We start from the raw sequence: 23,143 nt of genomic DNA on the forward strand, positions 1-23,143 counted from the left end.
GTTTAATGGACTTACAGTTCCATGTGGCTGGGGAGGCCTCACAATCATGGTGGAATGCAAGGAGAAGCAAGTCATGTCTAACATGGATGGCAGCAGGCAAAGAGAGAGCTTGTGCAGGGAAACCTCTCATTTTTAAAAACATCAGATCTCATGAGACTCATTCACTATCACAAGAATAGCATGGGAAAGACCCAACCTGACGATTCAATCACCTCCCACCAGGTTTCTCCCACAACATGTGGGAATTGTGGGAGGTACAATTCAAGATATGATTTGGGTGGGGACACAGCCAAACCATATCAATTTATATGACCATGACATTATTAAGTTGGTAAGACATTTACAGAAGGCTCACAGTGTTCAAAAGGACAGCAGCCCCTGCTGCCTGCCCCTTGCCCACTCTTGCCTCCTCACTGTCTTCCTCTTCCCTTGAAGCTGAGCTGTGCCTGCCAGGACTCTCTTCTCACTGTCCTCTGTATTCACTGGGCCTTCAGCAAGGTTTTCCCTCTGGCTGAAAATCTTTTTCCTTCCTATCTCTCTTATTATTTATATCTGTATCTGGAGCCTAGGAAAGATCAATAAGAAGATGTTTCAAGCGTTTAAATGTTTTTCTTATCGATGCATTTGTCCTGGGTGTAATATTTCAATTTACAAATGATCTAGAAGTCTTTCTCCATTGAAGTGATCTCAGGCATTGAACTAAAAGAATAAAATAGATGCTAATATGAAAGAAAGGACAAAAGAGACATTACAGGAAGAAATATTTTATGGCCAATATAATAGTGTATCAAACCACTTTTAGAATAAGCATTTCTGTTAAAAACATGAAAGGTCAAACAGCATATCTTATAATGCAGAAAGAAATCCATTCAATTTTAAAATTGTTCTTGCACTATCCAATGTTACTTAGAGGACAAAATAACTGAGGTTAATAGATTTTATTATGTCACTGGCCTAAGTGGTTGATAAAAATATGAATTTAAAGGAATAAGATGGATATTTCTGTAATGACATGTCATCAATCTCTGAAATGATTTTGTTTCCAGTTTGTCCTAATTTGGTGGCAGTTTTTTTTTAAGTTGCAATTCTACATATTTTTCCATTAAGCAAGCAACTTTCAATTTCTCCATTACTTTAACCTCACAGTCATCATCAAAAACAATAAATCCTTATTCAGCACTGACCCCTTTAGAATCAATTGTTACAGATGAGGCTTGCCAGAGTCTGGAGGCAGGCAGAGGGGCTTGATTCTCATATATAGCTCGTAGTCTGACTTCCACTCACTGGTTTCTCTTCTCATTTAAACATTTGCTCATTCAAATCTTTCAGTAATCAATGCTTGGGGCTAACACTAACTTTTTCATCATACTGCATTTGATTCTTTCATACTTTGTTATGTCATTCTATTTACACTTTTACTTTAGTCTTGTTTTCTCATTCAAAATGATGCCAACTGACTAAGTAAACAAGATTTCGAAAAAGAAGGATTTACTATTTTCAAATCTCATAGAAACAATGTAAAATTACTGATCTCAACAAATATCTCATTGAGGACTTTTAATTTAACAGAAACAATAACAATAACAACTACAACTAACTAGTAAAAAGCAGGAATTTCTTTCAGGAACATTGAGATTCTGACAAGTTGAGGAGGCTATCTGTATTGTCAACCAAATCTTGACAATTTTTGCCATTCAAGTGAGTTGAGATAGGTTGTAGAGAATCTTTGGTCCAGCATTATAAAAGTTCCCTTCCCATTGCTAGGAAAGCCTGCCTCCCAGATGTTCCCCTACTCCTGTGTTACCTCTTCAGGGAGACCTCGTTTTCTTGACCAACAAATCTACAGCAGCACAACAGCTCACTCCATTCCCTTGCATTAATTTATTTTTTATCATATCATTGTTACATATCTATTACATGTTCATTTGTAGATTACCAACTTCACTAGACTATTAAACAGTTATTTTATTTTAACTGTTATTATAAAATTATTTTAAAGTTATGCACAATGTGACTAAACCATTATGATGAATATCTAATCTACCACCATTCTTAAAGTTCTCATGCACATTTGTACAGGTATATACTGTTTAGTCCATCAAATACATTTGCACAAGGAACGAGTTATAAAAAGCTAACAATAAAACCTAGATAAGCCAAGCAGTCGGTTAAAAAAAAATCACCCTTTATCTAACTTCAGTGTTCTATGTATTTCGATGTAAAGAAATTTAGTTTTTTTCCCCTCTCTTTTAGTGTCAAAAAGGTGAAGCCATGAGATCAGCAGGATGTAGGTAAGTGATTAAAGCAGGAGGCGGTCAGTTTACATTAACATAAAATGACTCTGATAGTTTTTTACCCTTTGTCTTTAGCATGTAGATCTATAACATACTTGTTATATAGAATGCCTAAAGTTGATCTGTAGATGCCACTGAGAAAGACACTTGAAAAAAAATCTTACTAGTCCACATAACAAGAATAACATTTTATTCACATTTAAAAGCATGCACATCTTCTTTCAGCAAAAGCATCAGTTATGATGGAAATGCTAATTCACTTGTTTAAAGTATTAAGAAGTAGCTCTCAAAAAGTTACCGTTTGCTTCTTTAACCAAACTCGAGTGAGCCCTTGCTGTATGCCATTTATTCTGCCACCTTCAGAAACATCAAAGGTCACCCAAAGGCAGTGGATGCATCAAGGATTGAACAGGCCAGTAGGAGAGGAGAGATTATTGCTTTGTTTATTCACACATTTATGCATTTATATATACCTCATCTTGCACCAAATATGACTTAGGTAATCTATAAAACCTCGTATACTATAAAATAATATAAGCTAGAAGTAGGTAAGAAAGTTATGGTGAAGGATAATCAAGGATAGAGCAATAAAATATGGCTAGATAAAGGTTATTGGATAAAATGCAGGCTATGAAACAGTATATACATGCTGAGGGATATACTATATATGAACTGAAATAATTCAGTGTGTGATTAAATGTAACACTAGAGGTATGCACATGGTACAATTTTAACAGATAAAAGAGTGAATAATTAAATATTTCTCAAAACATTTAAAGTTAGAGAGATAAAGTGATATTTTTTCTTGAATTTCTGAGTAAGAAAAATAGTTGTTCAGACAAGGTGAAGGAAGGATTACAGTACTTGAGGCAAAGAGAAAAGCATGTGGCATGTGCAAAATTATGGAAGCATATATAATTAATATAGCATGGATGTTTGCAAAATTAAAAAGATAAACGTAATGGAAGAAGCAAGTGATGGGGGTAAAATGGCAGTTGGCCTTTGGCCAGCTCTTGTGCTGCATTCACCTGATGTTAGAAAAGTCGATGATGCACATCAGTGAGTACGTCTTCGTATGTTGTGTTTTAGGGAAGGAATGTGAATTATTCCACTTTCAAATATGCCACCATGTTTATTGTTGACTGTAGAGGTGAGCTGATGGCTCAACTCACCCATGGAGAATCTGAAGCCATTCCCCCAGCACAGTGGCATTCAGTTATTACCTCTGTATCCCAAAGTGATCCTCCAAATCTTTTAGAGCTGAAATGATGGGGAGAAGGGTCATTAGGGAATTTGCAGAATCCTAATTCTCCCATGATTGTCTATAAGATTTTTTCCAGTAGTATTATTTCAAAATATGTTGCTGTGTTAGATAATCCTGTCACCATATTTTTTGTGTGTGAAGAAAAAATGTCTTACTTCAAAGGAGAGAAGGTAATAATTTTAAGTGACAGAGATCTGATAGAACACAATGTCTTTATTTTTTGTTGCCTGCATTTCATATCCCTTCTTTTTTTTCAACCGAATCTCTATCCTCATGGAATCTTTTCCTCATACAGGCACTAATACATACATAAGTCAAGTATTTTCCAAGACTTTGGTCTCTTAGTCCAGGTTTATTTTTTTTATAGGTAGAAAAACAGAGCAACCCTCTAAGCACTTCTCTGATTGTATCACTAGCCCATTCACATAGCTCACTTTTGTTCCTGGGGTAAGTTCTGATTAGGTGGCCTTTGCTATCTGGGACATACACGAATCATTTTCTTATGTTATTCAACTTTATACTCACCAGGCTTATGACAACTTTTTCTTACAGACATAATCTTTTCTCTCTAGTTTTCCCTCTGCCATACCTCTGAAATGCACATACCCCTCTCTACTTAACGAAATCTGGAATATTCTTTGAGGCCTGGTTCCAGTGTATCTTCCTTTAAGATATATTCTAATTGCCCTCAATTGAAACCAACTCCCATTCTTTTGACTCCAATAGAAATTTCTCTCTCTCATCTTATTTGTGGTCTTTCTTTTAGAGTAGGTGGAGTTTTTTATAGGTAGAAAAATGATTTGTGGCCAGGTGCAGGGGCTCACACCTGTAATCCCAGCACTTTGGGAGGCCGAGGTGGGTGGATCACTTGAGGTCAGGAGTTCGAGACCAGCTTGGCCAACATGGCGAAACCTCATCTCCACTAAAAAAAAAAAAAATACAAAAATTAGCTGAACATGGTGGCACACACCTGTAATCCCAGCTGCTTGGGAGGCTGAGGCAGGAGAATTGCTTGAACCCAGGAGTTAGAGGTTATAGTGAGCCGATATCATGCCATTGCACTCCAGCCTGGGTAACAGAGTGAGACTCCGTCTCAAAAAAAAAATAAATCACCCCCTCCCCAAACTTCATCTCCAGTGCTTGGCCAAGTGCCCTGTGTATAATAATGTGTTTTTCATTGAAGTAAAAAAGGATACTAATCCATAAAATAAAAGCAAATAGCATCTTTGAAAACAGCTGCTTTGATGACAAGTAACATGGAAGATTTGCACTGCATTGCACCAGGGAGATCATTAGGAAGATACTGAAGATCTAGCTAAATGACAGTTCAAACAAATTAACCACCTACATGGGGCTGTAATGGATTTCATTTCCTGCTGCTGGCCACATGGAAAGAAAGTGCCTCACACATAAAGCAGGCAGCTTGTTGAAATGCTGAAAAAACTGTCATTAAGGACCTGGGCTGAGACCACATAAGGAATCGAGATCAATTATATTCTCTGTAGTTGATGACATCATTTGTCTTTGTTGTTCACAAAAGCAAAAACAAATTTAATAATTCTATTCGTAGTTGGTATATTACTTTTTGTAAGCTACAGAACATTTCAACATCCATTATTTGATTTGTTTATATCAACAAATCAGTGAATAAGAAGAGGCTGGGTTATTTGTTCCAATTATAGGTGGGGAGGCAAAGTCTCAGTTTAGAAAAGTAAATTCCTGAATGTCACGAACTTACTGAGTTACAAAGCCAAGTCTAGAATGTAGAACATTAACTTCTAGGAGAGTGTTTCTCATTTTTAACGTAAGAACTTAATCTCTGATTTTGAAAAAACAAAACAAACAAAAGCACCACTGGGGATGAATTCTGGAAGATTAGAAACCTCTTGCATTCTAATACAGAGTGTTTGTTTGTTTTCTTGCCTGACTTGGAGTACATTATGGTACCATATTGCACCAATTTAGGTAGGCTAAAAGTGTGTTTTCCAGAATTGCCTTCCATGCATAATTACTAGTTAACGTAGCTCACCTGAAACCTCATTTGACTTATCTGACTTCCAGGGAGGCGCATTTTTAGCTCCTTGTTGAAAGGCATCAGCATGTCTTGCAGAACACTTGCAGCATCAAAGTTGGAGGCTTACAGATGGTAAAGACTGATGTGGGTTCCTCTCTGTCCTCAGGGGTTCCACCTTGTGTTTGTGGGTTCCAGTTTGTCTTAGCGTTTACCAACTTCATACCCACGTTCCTTTTTATACTTACTGGTCTGTGGAATTCAGGTTGTATATACTAGCTTCACAGAGACTAAATAAACAGCTCACACAATGGCATTAGGTCAAACGTCTATACTAAATACCCTGTTTGATATATATGTAAATACAAACACGTATGTATTTAATATAATACATACAGAAAATATAATACAAAATCATGGGAAAAATGTTTCTGTAATAATCTAGGGAGATCCTGTGGAATGCCTCCCAGTACTCACATATCCCAAGATTAAAGTCGATTAAAAAAATTACAATGGCCTGAAGTAAGCAGACCTGATAATGGTCCAGATCCTTCGAGAATGATGATGTGGGACATCCTATACAGCAAGAAACCATAACCAGCTGAGGTATTTGCTAAAGGTAAGGGGTTATAGAGTGGCTGGTGGAAAATGGTAGTTATAAATCCTAATTAAGTTGATATGACCAGTTGTAGAAATGAACACTGCATTGGTCATGCAAAACTTTCCTTACTTTGATATGAATAGATTTGTGTATGTAGTAGCAATTTTTTATCCTCACTTCTCCCATTTCCTTACTGTCTACAATACAGTGTATTAATAGCAGTCAATTTCATATTTTAGTACTTACATTTCAGAATATCAAAAGGGGAAGGTGACTCAACTAGAAGAGAAATGAACATCAGTCCAAAATAGATGAAGAAAATTTGTGTAGTCTTTTGGGGAGAGGGCTAGCATGTTTCTGGTTTTGTGAGGGATAGCTGCATTATGTTAGGTGAAAGTATGGGTTCGCTACTGTCTTTATTTAAAAGTTCAGTATGGCTAAAAGAGGTGTGATTGGAAGCTAGCTTAGAAAGGGGTGGACTGTGATGGGTTTCTATTCTCTCAATAGCAAATCTGGGGCTACATTTCTAAGAATTCCCTTCACTGAAGAGTTCCAAGTTACTGGAAGAAACTTGGAACAAAGGGAGTTCTACATGAATTTTGAAAGGTCTACTGACTCAACAGGCAGTCAGATATGTAAGATGGGTATAAAGCGGTGAGAGTGAGGACAAACCCATAATCAATGTCTGGATCCCTGATGAACTGAGACTCACATTGATCTTTCAATATGTTCAAGCCTCCAACTTGAATGATTTGATTATCCTGCAGGAAATGCTGGAGTCCTTCATCACAGTGGTAAATGGCACTTGTGACAAAAATCAAAATAACTAAAACAGAATCTGGTTGAAACCTCAGTAGCAATTGTCCTGTCTACTGCCACACTAACCAGGTAAGTCAGCTACCAGTGACAATGTGAGCAAGTTGCAACAGTGCATAGGACCCCTCTATAACCCCCCTGCCCCCCTGCATGTAACAAGCATATTATTGCGGCTTCATTTCCCTTTCTGAGCTCAGTCTCAGTACCAGACACAAGGACAGCAGCCTTACATGTATTTTTAATCAGCCCCCATAATTGTATACCATCAAATACTTACAGTCAATCAAAGAGTGAGTGTTGGTGTGTGACTCCTAGTGCTGCAGTTTCTTCTCTTGAATACTCATTGATTCATAATTCAAAAACCATTAGACTCCATAGGAGCAGGATTTGATGCCCTAATGGGAAGCAAACTTTGCTTTCAAGCTGTACTACTAATGAGGATCATAACAATAGCTAAAATTTACCGTGCTCTTACCATGTGACAGAAACTATTCTAAATGTTCTATATTAACTCTTTTTTTTTAATAGCCTTGGAGGTAGGTACCATTACTATCCTCATTTTTATTTTACAATTCAGGCAACTAATGTGCATGGGATTTAAGTCACCTCTCCAAGGTCACACAGTTGATGTGGGGAGTCCACATCAATTACCAGCTGTGATTTAAGGCCAGGGAATCTGGCACCTTGAGAGCATGTTCTAACTATCGTGTTTTTCCACTCCCAGACCAACTCTCTAAATGAAGTTCATCCTGAACAATCTGATCTCAGATTTACTCCTGTGTCAGCTAGTCCTCTGGAGGAAGTAGAAATGAGATAATGGTAATATCTGTGTAGTTATTTGTGGCTTAGGAATTGTAAATTGGTAAATTGATGTTAAAAGGAAAGGGAAAGAATTAAAAGAAGAGAAAATGGGAATAATTTTTGCACCTTGAACATGCAGCCATCAGAGAATGAATAAGCCAGTTTGATAAGTTTCAATGAAAGTCAAAAACATTTTCTGCAGTGTGCAAAATATTTTATCAAGCAACACCTTGGCTTACTGTGCTAGACATCTGGCAAAGAGGATGTTTTCTAACTTTTTTTGTCCTTCATATTGTCAGGAATTTAGAATCATAACTTTTTATTCCATATTTAGTACATTAAAATAACCACATTCTATATTTAAACATATCAAATTGTTCTTTGTTTTTATGACATAATTTAATTTAAAAGAACCATAATAACTTAATTTTAAGTTCTGTGATCAAATTAACAAGATTATTTTTACCTAATGTCTTTGATTTTATTAAGGTAAAAGTTATATAACAAAAAATTGCCGTTTTAATGTTAACAGTTCAATGGCATTTAGTACATTCACAATATTGTCCAACAACCACCTCCATCTAGTTCTAATATGTTTTTATTACCCCAGAAGGGAATTAAACAGAATGAGTGCTTATCATCTTGAATTTTAAAGAACATATGTATAATTTTGAGACAAGGTCTCACTCCATTGCCCAGGCTGGAGTGCAGTGGCTTGATCATGGCTCACTGCAGCCTCGACCTTCTGGGCTCAGGTGATCCTCTCACCTCAGCCTCCCAAGCAGCCAGGACTATGGGTGTGCACCACCATGTCTGGCTATTTTTTTTTTTTTCTTGTAGAGATGGGGTTTCACCATGTTGCCCAGGCTGGTCTCAAACTCCTGTGCTCAAGAGATCCTCCTGACTCAGCCTCCCAAAGTGCTAAGATTTATAGGTATGAGCCAATGTGCCTGGCCTAAAATAATTTTTATGTGGAAAATTCTAGTTGTCTTTTAAAGTCTACCAAAAATCTCCCATTCTGCATTCCTTTTTTTGTCTTTAACTTACTGATACTAGTATATTCTGCTCATCACTGACATTTTTTTCACTTTGTTGTGTAGATATCTATATAATTTATATATATGTTATGGATAGCTATTAGTAAATTTATGTATGAACATTTTATATATTTTAATTGTATTTAATGTTTATATATTGATATTTTAGTATTTCATATATGTAATTTTAAGATAGTCAATTCTAATTATCTTTTTCTTTAAGTTTTGTACTTTCCAATTCCAGTTTTTAAATTTATTTTTCTATACTAAGGTAATAGAAACTATTTTCCTCTAAAATTTTAAGGCTTTATTTTTCAAGATTTTACTTTGAAATTTATGTTGTATACAGTGTAAAATAGCAAATATTATTTCCTTTTTCTTAGGGGGAGTCAGTTGATTCAGATCAGTATTTGATTACAAAACTCTTTTCTTTCTGACTTGTTATTCTACCTCTTTCATTTATCAGTTGCTATCTACATGTTGTTTTAGGAAGATCCATAAATTATGTACTTCATCCCCTTTATTTTACAGGGGGAGCTAATAAAACCCAGGCCAGAGCACACAATGTGGAAATGAAAACCTTATCCTTGTCAATGGATGGAGGGTGGGTAAGTGCCTGGGTAACAGCCTGATTCTTCCTATTGTATCTGCTCCTATTGTGGCAGGCAAAAGAGCTTGTGCAGGGGACTCCCATTGATAAAACCATCAGATCTTGTGAGGCTTATTCACTACCAGGAAAACATTATGGGGAAAACCACCCCCATGATTCAGTTATCTCCACCTGGCCCTGCCCTTGACATGTGGGGATTATTACAATTCAAGGTGAGATTTGGGTGGGGACACAGCCAAACCATATCACTTGGATTTGCATTTTATGTATCTTAGCTCTAGTCCTACTCTCTTTAATCACTATGCTATAGAGCTACTCTATCATTTAAAAACAAATGTTATTCCTAAAACTGATATGTTAATTGTGTTTCATTTAAGGGTAGGAATAGATAAAAATTTCTTAATATTCTTAATACCAGCGCTTCTTAATATTAACATTATATCATCTTCTTAAAAGTCTGGAAGGAAAAGATAAAGAAATAAGAGGTGCTAGGATTAGAAAAGAAGAAAATCTTTGCCACAGTTCATTTAGAGAGAAAAGATAGTGGAGTGGTTAAACAAATAATGGCATAGAACCATACCCCTCAGTTTCAAACCTGACATTTTTCATTTCTGGCTGGGTGAATTTGAGCCAGTTGATGGACTTTTCCAGGTTTAAGTCAATGAAATTTCATATTAATTATTCTTAACTTTTAGGCCTTTATGAAAATTAAATGATGCTTCTGCTAAGTAAACAGGAAATAATTTCCTTTAGATTAAGTAAAAGACAAAAATTTAACAATAATATATGTAATCGGGAATAAACCCAAACAAACAGTCATACCAAATACCAAGAATATGGGTTTTATATCCTGGATCATTCTTTAGAATGAACATTTTTGACATGTTACTTGACTATTTAATTATCTGTCTTTGTGATGTGATTATTCATATCCTTAACTAAAACATCTTTAAGATTTAAAAACAATCTCAAAGAAAATGGGTAAGGTTCTTATCAGATGATAAATAAATGGTGCTATGGTTTGAATGTGTCGCCCAAAGTTTATGTGCTAGGAGGTTGATTCCCCAGTGCAGCATTGTTGGGAGATGGGACATTTAAGCGGTGATAAGACTATGCAGGCTCTTGTGTATTAGTCTGTTTTCACACTGTTATAAAGAAATACCCAAGACTGGGTAATTTATAAAGGAAAGAGGTTTAATTGATTCACAGCTCCACATGGCTGGGGAGGCCTCAGGAAACTTACAATCACAGAGGAAGGGGAAGCAGGTACATTGTTAGGAAAGAGAGAAGAGTGTGTGTAAAAGGAACTGTGAAACACTTATAAAACCATCAAGAACTGTCAAACACTTATAAAACCATCAAGAACTGTCAAAAACTTATGAAACCATCAAGAGAAGATAGTGAGAACTCACTCACTATCATGAGAACAGCGCGGGGAAAACTGCCCCCATGATCCAATCACCTCCCACTGGGTCCCTCCCTTGACACATGGGGATTATGGGGATTACAATTCAAGATGAGATTTGGATGGGGACAGAGCCAAACCATATCAGCTCTGCCCTTTTGAATGGATTGTCATTATCATGAGAATGGGCTTGTTATCTTGTTATTGGGTTTTTCATAAAAAGACAGATTTGGCACCGTTTTGTCTCTCTCTCTCTCTTTCATTCTTGCCCTTTCTTTGCTCTTCTGCCATGGGATGACACAGCAAGAAGACCCTCACCAGATTCCAGCCCCTCGATCTTTGATTTTCCAGCTACCAAAAACATGAGCCAGTAATTTTCTGTTTGTTTGTTATAAATTACCCAGTCTGTAGTGTTCTGTTATAGCAGCACAAAATGGAGGCAAATGGTCAGGTAACACTGAAAGTTGCTCATGCTTCTTAGGAAATAGGATCATTTATATTTTATAAAATAATGCATCACCAATATGATACAAAAATTAAACACCTGGAAATAATATGTACAGTTATGAATGAAACTACTAATGATTATTCTTTGATGGAGCAGATATTAGTAAATACAATTAGATCAATTTGATAATATCCAGTAAAATTAAAGATGTGAAAACAATTTTCAGAGAAACATGCACGTGATTAAAAAGACATAAACAGAAGAGAACATTGCTATATTATGATAGAAGAAAATCTGAATATTCATTAAGTGAATAGATGAATAAATTATAATATACCCATAATATGATATACTACAGGGTACTTTAAATGAATCAGCTATATTTACACATATCAACAAAGATAAATATTAAAGAATGTAAGATCATGGCAAAAAGTAACTTGCAGAAAAATATGTATAGGACGTAGCACTTATATAAAGCCTAAAGTATACAAAATAATAATGTTCCAACTCAATAAAGGCAAATATAGGACGTAAATATATGCAGCCATGAATGGTATTGAAAAATGCAAAATTAAGCATATTTAGTGTCTTTTCTGATGGGTCATGGAATGCCAGATGAGCATGAGAGGCTTCAACCCCACCTATATATTATGTATCACTTAAAAATTATTTTTTGATAACGTAATGATAAGGTGGCTGAATTTTAAGAGACAGTGTCTACATAGGTGTTTGTTGTAATATTCGTTCTACAATTAAAATTCACTGGGATCAAACATCCCCAGGTTTCTAGCCAGGACCAATAATTACTAAGTTTTGAGTCTTTTTTTTATTTTTATTTTTTGAGACGGAGTCTCGCTCTGTCTCCCAGGCTGGAGTGCAGTGGCGCGATCTCGGCTCACTGCAAGCTCCGCCTCCTGGGTTCACGCCATTCTCCTGCCTCAGTCTCCCGAGTAGCTGGGACTACAGACGCCCGCCACCTCGCCCGGCTAATTTTTTGTATTTTTAGTGGAGATGGGGTTTCACCGTGTTAGCTAGGATGGTCTCGATCTCCTGAACTCGTGATCCACCCGCTTCGGCCTCCCAAAGTGCTGGGATTACAGGCGTGAGCCACCGTGCCCGGCCTGAGTCATTTTTTAGTCTTTCTTCTGCAGGTAATTCTGATTTTCATTAAAAATAAGGAAGGCATGGTTTGTGCTTAAGCTGAGACAGGTTTAAGTGACATTATTTTTCAATCCAATTAGGTGCCCTGATTCCATTCATTCAGAAGATTTATGTCTATATACGCCACTTGCAAATATGACTGCCATTTTCTAATTAAGAAGACGTTTTATCTTGACTAGCCTATTTCACCTATAAATGAATGCTTGATTTAACATTTACATAATTAATTGGGTGTGTCTGCTTGCTACTACATTCTCATGAAACTTTGCAGCTTCTCAACCACATCCGAACCTATTACCTTTTAAGAATCGAAATATTTTCCCAGTATAAACAATTTTCCATCATATGAGCTTTAAATAATATTTTAACATAAAATATATAGTTTACACAGGGATATCTAAAGTGATGTCTATACAAATCCTAATGTGAATGTTTTTGTAAAGTGAAATATCTTTTTGTCGTGGGAATTAATCTTTGTAAATATAAATTATCTCTTTATTATCTTTCTAAAACTTTTCAATTCCTTAAATTCAGGTGAATGTTGACTCATTTTATCAGCAGAATATTTTTCAGAGTTATTTATTATCTATAAAAAATATTTGCTTATGGTTTAGCATTTTGGGGAAATTATATAACAGCTATCAAATGAGGGTCTTCTGTAAGTGCTTATAAAATCAATAATCTAATGATATAAATAGATCTATAAAGAGATTATAAAATTAAAGAACAATTACTAACATTCTAACTGATCTAACATTTTATGCCAATCAAGAACATATACCTATTTAAGATATTCAGAGTATACTTTATGCTTTATTATTAAACAGTATAAATAATATTTCAGAATTTTTTAGAATACCAAGTATATTGCACATGAACATAGCATCAAATTTAGTTTCATGGGAAGCAATCTTTAACTATAATTATATAGTACTGGTGCAATACATAATTTGTTTTAGCGTGACAGACCCCCAGGTCTTCAGTAAGCTCCAAACTGCCAGGGAAAACAGATGTATAAGAAAATGGACAGAGATGCTCAATTTTTAAAATGAAGAACTTGATCTAAATATTTTAGAGTGTTTCCCATTTAAAAAAAAAACAGAAATTGATTATATATATATATATAATTGTGTCAGTTCTCCAGATTGTTTCACATGGAATTTACATCTTTGCAACCCTGAAACCCTGTTTCAGTCCTGTCTTTTTCACTGAATGTCCCAAAATCTCTTTCCCATGGTTGCTGCGTAATTTCTTAAATTGCTTAGAAGCTTTCAAGGGGAAAGGAGCTAAGTGAATAGATTAATGAGGGGCTGTTTGTGAAATTCTTAGAGTTCCGTCAATGGCAGGTGTGATCAATTACAACACATTGTTATTATGATGATCATGCAGCAAACCATTATTAGTGCTTAGGGTGGACTATCTCATTATACAAACACTACTTGAATTTGAACATACTTTAGTAGAAAATGTAAACTGTTCACACAATTCCAACCAAATAGACATTTCTCTAGTTGAAATTAGGCTTGGAAGTATTGGCCATGTTTACTATCAAATGGTTCAGTTATATTTTACTAATGTACAGAAAAACCTAAACTCATGTACATCGGAAATTAACTCTTTAACATTTCTTTGCGTAATTATCTATTTTTCTTGAAATTTTTGTATATGACACGTTCCTTAAATAAAACCTCTGCTAAAATAACATAATTCAATGAGTTTAAGAGCAGATAAATGACACAGTAAGATATTCAGAAGTTTTATAAAAAATAAATCATGTGAATAAACAATTGTGTTTGGTATAAATGGTATATTGTCAATGTCCTTTTAGGAATTAAAATGGATTTATTCCAGCCTGGGCAACATGGTAAACCCTGTCCCTACAAATAATATAAAAATTAGCTGGGCATGGTGGCACACGCCTATAGTCCCAGCTACTTGGTGCTGAGGTGGGAGAATCACCTGAGCCTGGGAAGTCAAGGCTGCAGTGAGCCGTGACTGTGCCACTGCACTCCAGCCCGGGTGACAGAGTAAGACCCTGTCTCAAAAAATTAAATTAAATTAAATTAAATGGCTTAATAGCCTGGTTCTAAAAACCACTGTGTACCAAACAGAGAAATTCCAGTTTTTAGCTTTATTCATTTAATCATTGTTAAAAATATCACCGATTATTCTTTGTGATTTTAAAAATAAATTCTACACAACGTAGACTAATTGAATATAAATTCAGTGACATAAACTCCGTGCTTATTTATACCGAAATCTGTTGTTCTTCTACTCTGTATCCCAACTATGAACACTTTCTATCATCTCCAATACTCCAGCCCAAGACTCCAATTATTCCTTCTCTGGAATGGTTGAAGTTGTTTAACTGGTGTCCTTGCTTCAATCCCTGAACTCCTACTTCCATTATCTAGAGACATCGGTGTAAACTTTTTAAAATGTAAATTGGATCTGTTACTGTCTTAATTAAAACACTCCAATGAATTCCCATTGTAAATAGAATCTTTTCTTCATAACCTCCAAAGCAAGCCTGATCTTGTTTCTGCCGTCTTTTCCAGCTCCTCTTTCATTGTTTCTTTCATCTTCTCTGGCTTCAGACACACTGGACTTTTTTCTATCCATTGGAAATTCCAGGCTTGGTTTGGTTTCAGAATCTTCTCCCTTATTGTTAACTTTGTCTGGGATAGTCTCTTCCCTATTTTAAGTATGGCTTGTCTCCTTTATTTATTTCTCAAGTCAGATGTATCATCTTCTTAGCCAGTCAGTACCTTGCTAAGATTCATTGTTGTGCTAGATTATAATTAATTTAGACATACTTAGGGTCATTACAGTTCCAAAATAAAAGATGTTTTATTTTGAGTTTTAGCTGTATTCTAAGATAATCGAATTTATTCTCTATATTTCCAAATCTTAGTAAATTAACACCATGAAATACCCAGAATAACCACGTATCTCTAAAACCATATGAAAATAAGTGATGTGCTAATGACATTAACAAATAAGAGAGTACCAGGAATCCAAAGCATAGTGGGGGAGATCCCCATATTGATACCTAACCAATCATGTGCAGTTTAAAGATACATCCTAAAAATCAAAAACAAACAAACAAAAAAACTAAATGAACTAAGAAAGAAGTTTTTTCTCTTCACCATATGTTATTACTAGCTGGCCTTTTGATTTTTTTCTGGTTTCCATTTTATAGGAAAACATGTTTCTGAACAGGTGTAAGTGGGTGGATTCGAAAACCTAAAAACATTGAAAGCTTTTATTTCTCATTTATTTTTAGAAAAGAAAGAAGAAAAGATATGATAGTATCCATTCTTTCAAAAGCCTTTATTGGCACTTGGTTTTATATTCTACTACTGTTTTAATTTTTCCTCCCTTAAGCTGGTTGACCATATAAATAAATAATAAAATGCAATTTAGTTTTTATTTTATTCTTCAAAATTAAAAAAGCCCAGAGGGAAAATACCCAGTTCTCCAGTGGTCTGTGTAATAACTTCACACAACCTATCCCCTCTGTCCTTTTATTTCCATCCCGTGTTCTAGTTCAGGCCCTCGTTATTTCACGTTTTTTTTTTCTTTTTTTTGCACAAAATTCCTATATGAACTCCATAACTGGATTTTTTGTTTCCCTAAAGTATCTCATAAATAATGGTTCCAAAGAAATGTTTTAAATAGCAGATTTAATCAGGCAGCTGGGCTGGAATAAACCTGGAACCCAAAATTAGGATATGTATGTTTATTGCGGCACTATTCACAATAGCAAAGACTTGGAACCAACCCAAATGTCCAACAATGATAGACTGGATTAAGAAAATGTGGCACATATACACCATGGAATACTATGCAGCCATAAAAAATGATGAGTTCATGTCCTTTGTAGGGACATGGATGAAGCTGTTTTTAAACTATTTCTTGTACTTTCAAGCTGTTTTACCTTTTCATCTTATTTATCTCTTTTGAAAATCTGTTTCCTCAATTTTAAAATCTTATTCTCTGACTTATTGCAAGGTTTAAGCAAGGTTATGCGTATTACATTTTAGCATGATGCCTGATATTAAATAAACATTTTAAGATCGCTGTTTAATGTTTCTCCCCCAAGCAAAACCATAAATAGCTTCCCATCACCAACAGAATAAATTGCACAAGTTTACCAATGGCATTCTAATCATGCCACAAACTGGAACCAACATGTTCATTCAGCGAACTTGCCCCTTATGTATTCAGTCCTTTAGAAAGTTGGACATTGTTTCTGTACGTGCCTTGCATTCTCATTCCTTTATGTCATTTTTTGCATAGATTCTGTTATCTGGAATGCCTTTATACATCTTTGTTTACTGGTTGCAATGCTGCTCATTTCCTTTTTCCTGAAAGCTTTTCAGACTTTCAAGGTGCCATAAGGCAAAATATAATAGTTTATATTTCTGTGTCTTCAAACATTGTAAACAGTCAATGTGGCAGATGAACTTTTCTCCAATTCATTATAACCAGACAATAGGTTCTTTGAAGGCTATGACCAATTCATGAGCCCATTTTCCTTCCTTAACATACTGCACCCAAATGAGCAGAACCTAGTGGAGATCTTGTGGCTTAGAGCTTGCTGAATTTGGTAAAGACAGAAATTCTTGTGTATGTGTAGTGGTTGCATGTACATGTGTGTTAGTGTAGGTGCTGTGTGTGTGTGTGTGTGTGTGTGTGTGTGTGTGTGTTTGCATGGGGCAATATGGAGATAGTGATAGAGTACAAGAAGGAGCTTGACTTTCATGAGCTTCTGAGAAAACTCATCTATCCGTCAATCCCCCATGCAATTACTGAGAGCTTAATCCATGCCAGGCACTGTTAGAAGACACCAGGAAGACAAAGTTCCTACCATGGACACTTACATACTAGAGGAGGAAATAGAAAATAAACATGTAAGGAAATACATGCAAAGTATGAGATTAGAATGTGATAAGCAGTATAAAGTGAGTAAAATGGAGAAAAGGAATAGAAAGTGACAGGGGTTGCAATTTCAGAATAGATGATTAGAGAAGTCTTACCAGCAAAGTGACATTTGTTGAGCAGGAACATAAAAGAGGTGAGGTATTGAGCTATGTACATATCTAAAAAAATATGTATTTCCAGGCAGAGGAAACAGTAATGGCAAAGGTTTTAGAGAAAAAAATAAGTATAACCCAGGTTAACCTCTCTTGCAGAACTAGTTTAGCCTGTCCCTTTTACTGATGAAATCACCATTAATGTTTCTGTAGTAAAGATGGTGTTTTTAATGATTTATATAATAAAATAAAATTTGTAACCTCTTTCAAGCTTCTTTCTTCATCTTTAAAATGAAGTTAAACTCGGGAATAAAGGATTGTTTTAGCTCTGAATTGCTGCACTACTATGACTTAAATGCTTCTCTGCTCTCCTAGCAGCACTTTTATCTTATGAATTTATATTTATATATATATGATTAGAAAATTATAAAGTAAAAAAAATTATTGTTGTTATTTTTGTTAGTAGTAGTATTTTGTCTGTATTTTTTGATTTCTGAAGCTGTGGCTACCTGGTTCTTTCTGTTTCAGTTATGACTCTAATTTTAAGGCAACACTGTAAAGCTCTCAAATATCAGTGGTCAGGAATGTGCTGCAGCAGATCCTCTCTTATTAATTCCAGAACACTAAATGTCTTAGTCTATTTTGCCTTACCATAAAGGAATACCTAAGGCCGGTAATTTATAAATAAAAGAGGTATATTTGGCTTATGCTTCCACAGCCTGTACAAGAAACATGGTGCCAGCATCTGCTTCTGGTGAGGACTGCAGGAAGCTTCCAATCGGGGTCCAAGAAATGCGGAGCCTGCGTTTCACATGATAAGAGATGGAGCATGAGAAAGAGGCAGGAGGAGAAAGGTGCCAAGCTATTTTTAACAATCAGATCTCGAGGGAACCGATAGAACAAGAACTCATGATCTCAGCACCAAGCCATTCATAAGGGATGTGCCCCATGACTCAAACACCTCTCACTAGGCCCCACCTCTAATTCTGAGATCAAATTTCAACATGAGATTTTGAGAGGACAAATATGCAAACTCCTTCACCTCGAAAGAGAGTATTTCTGGGAATATTAAGAAGGGTTCACAAAGCAGACTCAGGGGTTGGGTTTTGTGTGTAACCATGGTATGGAATCCACACGCAGTCCATGTTGCTAGCTCCAGTTTTGGAGGCTGAGAGGTGACTAAGTCAGGCGTTCAACCTAGATTCTTCAACCTAGTCCTTCACTTAAGCACTTGGCTGAAAGATTGGCTTCGGAAGACAGTACTCCAGCTGGGATGTTGCACATAGAACAGATTGATCTTGAAATCTGGTCCTGAAGTCAACTTCACAGCAGGAATTTCACACATGCAGGCACAAACGAGCACTTGTGAAAATCTCCATGAAATAGCTGCTAATATTGTCTAAACTGGCTTTCAGCTTGGTAGCCAGTCTTCCAGATAAATGTCAAATTAACTGGATAATTATACCTCAATATGAACTCAATGTCCAACATTAGCTTTTTGGGAGATTTATTTTTCTTTAAACAGTGCTGGCTTCATAATCTTTTAGAAACATTGTTTCTCTCAGATTCTGAGAAGTATTCAAATAAATAAAAGAGTAAACCAAATGGATTATCATTTTCCTCTTTCCTCTTCCCTCCCTCCCTTCCTCCTTCTTCCTTCCCTGTACCTAGTGTGTGCAAAGAACTATGCTGGGTGTTGTGGAATAAAACAAGTTAACATAACCTTTCAGTAATCAACTAGCAACCTCATGGGGAAGACAGAAAAATGTTAAGCGTAAAATACCGTAAATATGCTCTAATAGAAATATCAACTATGTGTTTTGAAAACATACAGATTCTAAGTCCCAAAACAACCAGGACCTGCTCTCTTGGCTACTGCTTTTAACTACGTTGATTAGCAAGATGATGACACATAGTAGGTGTTTAAAAGATAGAACAGGGAATGCATTTTCTAATTTTGTGAAAAAGATAAGTGGCAAAGAGATGAAAACAAAGAAGATTATATTTGAGCCGGGATATAAAGGAATTTCTTTTTTTTACCTTTTTTATATTTTTTTTTTTTTTTTTTTGGAAAAAAAAAAAAAAAAAAAAAAAAAAACAAACCCTGGATGCTTCAAACACTTTCTCTTTCTACAGTGACCCCACCTTTACAATTGTCTGTAATTCTCAGTAGCAGTATATTAGAGGGCAAAAGATTTGAACAGACACATCAGAAAAGAAGACATTCAAATGGTCACTAAGCACTTGAAAGGATTCTGAACATCATTAGTCATCAGTGAAATGCAAATTAAAGCCATAATGAATGGCGCTATACATTTTCAGAATGACAAGGATTAAAGACTGAAAAAAATCAAGCGTTGGTGAGTATGTAAACTTATTGGGTTTATGTTTTACATATGCAAAATTTTGTCTCCCTAAGGGAGAATTTTACTTCTTATTTCCTAACATTGTATGTTTTATTGCTTTTACTTTCCATATTTCAATTGACAGAACCTCTTATACAGTGTTTCCGTTTTTCATTTTTGAATTTTAAGGGTTCTTTATATCGTCTGGTATATGTGTTGTGAATATTATCTCCCAGTCTGTGGGTTGCCTTTTGATTTTATTAACTGTGCTTCCAAGGAGCAAAAATTTTGATTAAACAATTTATTAATGTTTTTATAATGGTTAATAATATTCGTGTTCTAAGAAAGCGTTTCTTAACCTCTCTAGAAATTTTATAATTTTAGGATTTACGTCTAAGTCTGTAATCAATTTCCAGTGTATGGCATGAGATACGAATCTCTTATCTTACTTCCATTTAGAAATTTAATTGTTCCAGCCACATTTATTGAAAAGTATTTTCTTTCATTATTGAATTGTCTTAGTGCCTTTGTGAAAAAAAAATCAATTAACTAAATATGTGTGGGTCTATTTCTGAACTTGTGACTTTGTCTCATCCCTCTATGTCTTTAAACTTTTGCCACTTCTAAAATGTCTTGATTTCTGTAAGCTTTATTTAGTCTTGAAATCAAGTATGGTAATTATTCTAACTTTGTTCTTCTTTTAAAGAAAGTGCTTAGCGAGGTAATGCTAAGTTCTTTGAACTTCCATATAAATTGTAGAATCAGCTTGTAGAGTTTGCCAAAAAAACCTATGGGATTTTGATTGGAACTGCATTGAAAGCATAGATAATTTTTGAGTAATTGACATTTAACAATATTGAGACTTTCAATCCTTGAATGTAATATATCATCCCATTTATTTAGACCTTTAATTTCTCACAGGAATATTTCTAATATTTAGTGTGACATCTTTGTTTTTTTCTATTGTATTTATCTAAGTATTTTATGAATTTTAGTGCTATTGTGAATGGATTTTGAACAATTATTATTTTCTAGTTATTTACTGCCAACACATAGAAGTACAAAACATTTTTAATATTAACCCTTTATCCTGTAACCTTGTTAGACTCATTCATTAGTTCTAGCAGTAGTTTTGTAGACTTATTGAGGGTTTTTTGTACATATATATTATTAGGTATCTATATGTCTCAATAAATGCAAAATAGAAATTCCTGATTCTCTTTTCTACCCGGTTGTTTTATCTTTATATATGGAACTCCATCACTATCACATATTTGCTACAGACTAAAAACTAGACATTATCTTGATCACTCCTTTGTCTCATCTTCTAAATAAATCCAGAAAATCCCCTGGTTATCTCTGCCATTCTAAATCTTTCCAGTTATATTTATTTTTACACCCACCACCTTACCCCCCAGCTACAGTCCTCCCATGTCTGATGGGTTAAAATCATTTACTTAATGATCTTCTTGCTTCTTCTGTTGACCCTCCACACAAGAAAGAGAGCTATCTTTTTGAAATATTAATAGGATTATGCCTATACACTGTCAGAAGCACCTCATTAAGCTTCAGTTGAGCCCCAGGTTACTTAACTGCTGTCTTCAAGACTTGAAACACTATGCTCCCTACTTAAGCTCCATACTTGTACTTCTTCTTCTACTCATTATGGTGTGGCTGCAGCTGTCTTTTCTGTTTCTTGAATATATCCAGTCCTTCTCACCCCCGGGTGCTTGAAGTTGTTCTTCCCTCTGCCTGGAGTTCTCCTCACCTTTCAGGTTTCAGCTCAAAGATAAAATTCTCAGAGATGCCTTCCTTGAAACACTAGCTACAACAGTTATCCTACAATTAGTCTCCATCTCTGATTAATTTGCTTATTTCTTTCATTACATTATTAGGGTGGCAATCTTCATTTATATTCATTCACTGGAGTCTTGGCTTTATGCTGCTTTGACAGCTTGTCAGGAATAAATCTTGTCAAGAAGGGCATTATCTTTGGAGATTTTCATATAGCTCATGTTGCTAGAAAGAAAAACATAGCAAGCTTGTTTAATCCAGTTAATGAAGATCTGTAGACTGTCTTGTGCAGCTGGTCATTTGGCAATGGAGGAAGTTAATTTTAAGGTCTATGAAAGCTTTCCATTTGTGGTGACAAACTCAGGAACTCAAAGACTACTGTTAACTCTCTCCAACCATTTTGTAATTTCTTTTTTGCTTTTATAACTGCAGCAATAGAAAAAGTATCTTTTCTTGCATAAGCAGAAATAGTTCAGTATTTGTATCAACACATTAATAGATAATTAATCAGAATTAATAGATACTAGATAATTCATCAACATGGATCTAATTAGATTGACTATTTGGGTTTATATATTTTTCTCTGGCATTTAGATCTTCTGTTATATAGTGTTATGAAAAAATACTAAATTTATAGTTATAAAAGTTGGTATAAGATACAAAATCTAACACTTGTAGGCTGTGAATACAAGCCATTTCACTATTTTGGGCCTCAGTTTCTCATATATAAATGATAATAATACAGGTAGTACTATTTTTTTATTGTCACAGGATGATTTTGAAGAAAACTTACAAATATTTGTGAAACCCTAAAATCCAAAGCATCATACAAATATAGGTGCTGCATATATGGTTTTGCCATATCAGCACTGTCAGAAAAATATTACCCCCAATTATTTACCATCACCAATAAAATATAATTTTATATCTTTACTGTGTTATGTAGTTACGGAGCCATTATCCTGCAGATATTTCCTCAGATTTTTGCCGCACTCTATGAAGATACATTATTTTCTCCCACTTTTCTAGCTGATGAGAAAAAGTACCATGCAAAAATCTTCAGTGATTTTTCCGCAGAATACCAAGTTTCAACATTTTGTAGCACTTTAAACAAAATAGACTACTTTCTACTTGTCTCATGCCACTTTAAATAGGATCACTAAGGGACACTCTTTCTGTTGAGATATTTAGGTAGATCCCGTAATGAAGAAAGGCAGCAATTCAGACCAAGGTGTGGGCAAAGGATACTCCAGGATGAGGAAACACCAAGCACAAAAGGGTCCGAGCCAGGACAGAACTGTTATTTCCAAGGAATACCAACATGTCCAGTCCTAATGAAGTCAAATGAATGAGAGAAGAGGGGAAGGAGAGAAAGGCGATGTTTTGAGTAGTTGTCTGACTATATAGTCCCTCATAGACCATGGTAATTGTTTGCACCTTATTCTAAGTTCAGTGAAATGTCATTGAAGTCTATGCAGGAAAGCAACATGACATGATTTATATTTTAAATGGAT

General features: G+C 35.2%; 1 long non-coding RNA gene across 1 annotated transcript; it reads left to right on the forward strand.

The window, feature by feature from the left end:
* Positions 1–6,063: 6,063 nt before the first annotated feature.
* Positions 6,064–18,806, forward strand: LOC131381061 (uncharacterized). Its single transcript, XR_009209495.1, has 5 exons — positions 6,064–6,188; positions 6,938–7,058; positions 7,711–7,805; positions 9,356–9,432; positions 18,209–18,806. It is a non-coding gene; the product is annotated as an uncharacterized LOC131381061 (long non-coding RNA).
* Positions 18,807–23,143: the final 4,337 nt, after the last annotated feature.

The sequence above is a fragment of the Hylobates moloch genome, unplaced genomic scaffold, assembly GCF_009828535.3.
Source record: "Hylobates moloch isolate HMO894 unplaced genomic scaffold, HMol_V3 SCAFFOLD_13, whole genome shotgun sequence".
NCBI lineage: Eukaryota > Metazoa > Chordata > Mammalia > Primates > Hylobatidae > Hylobates > Hylobates moloch.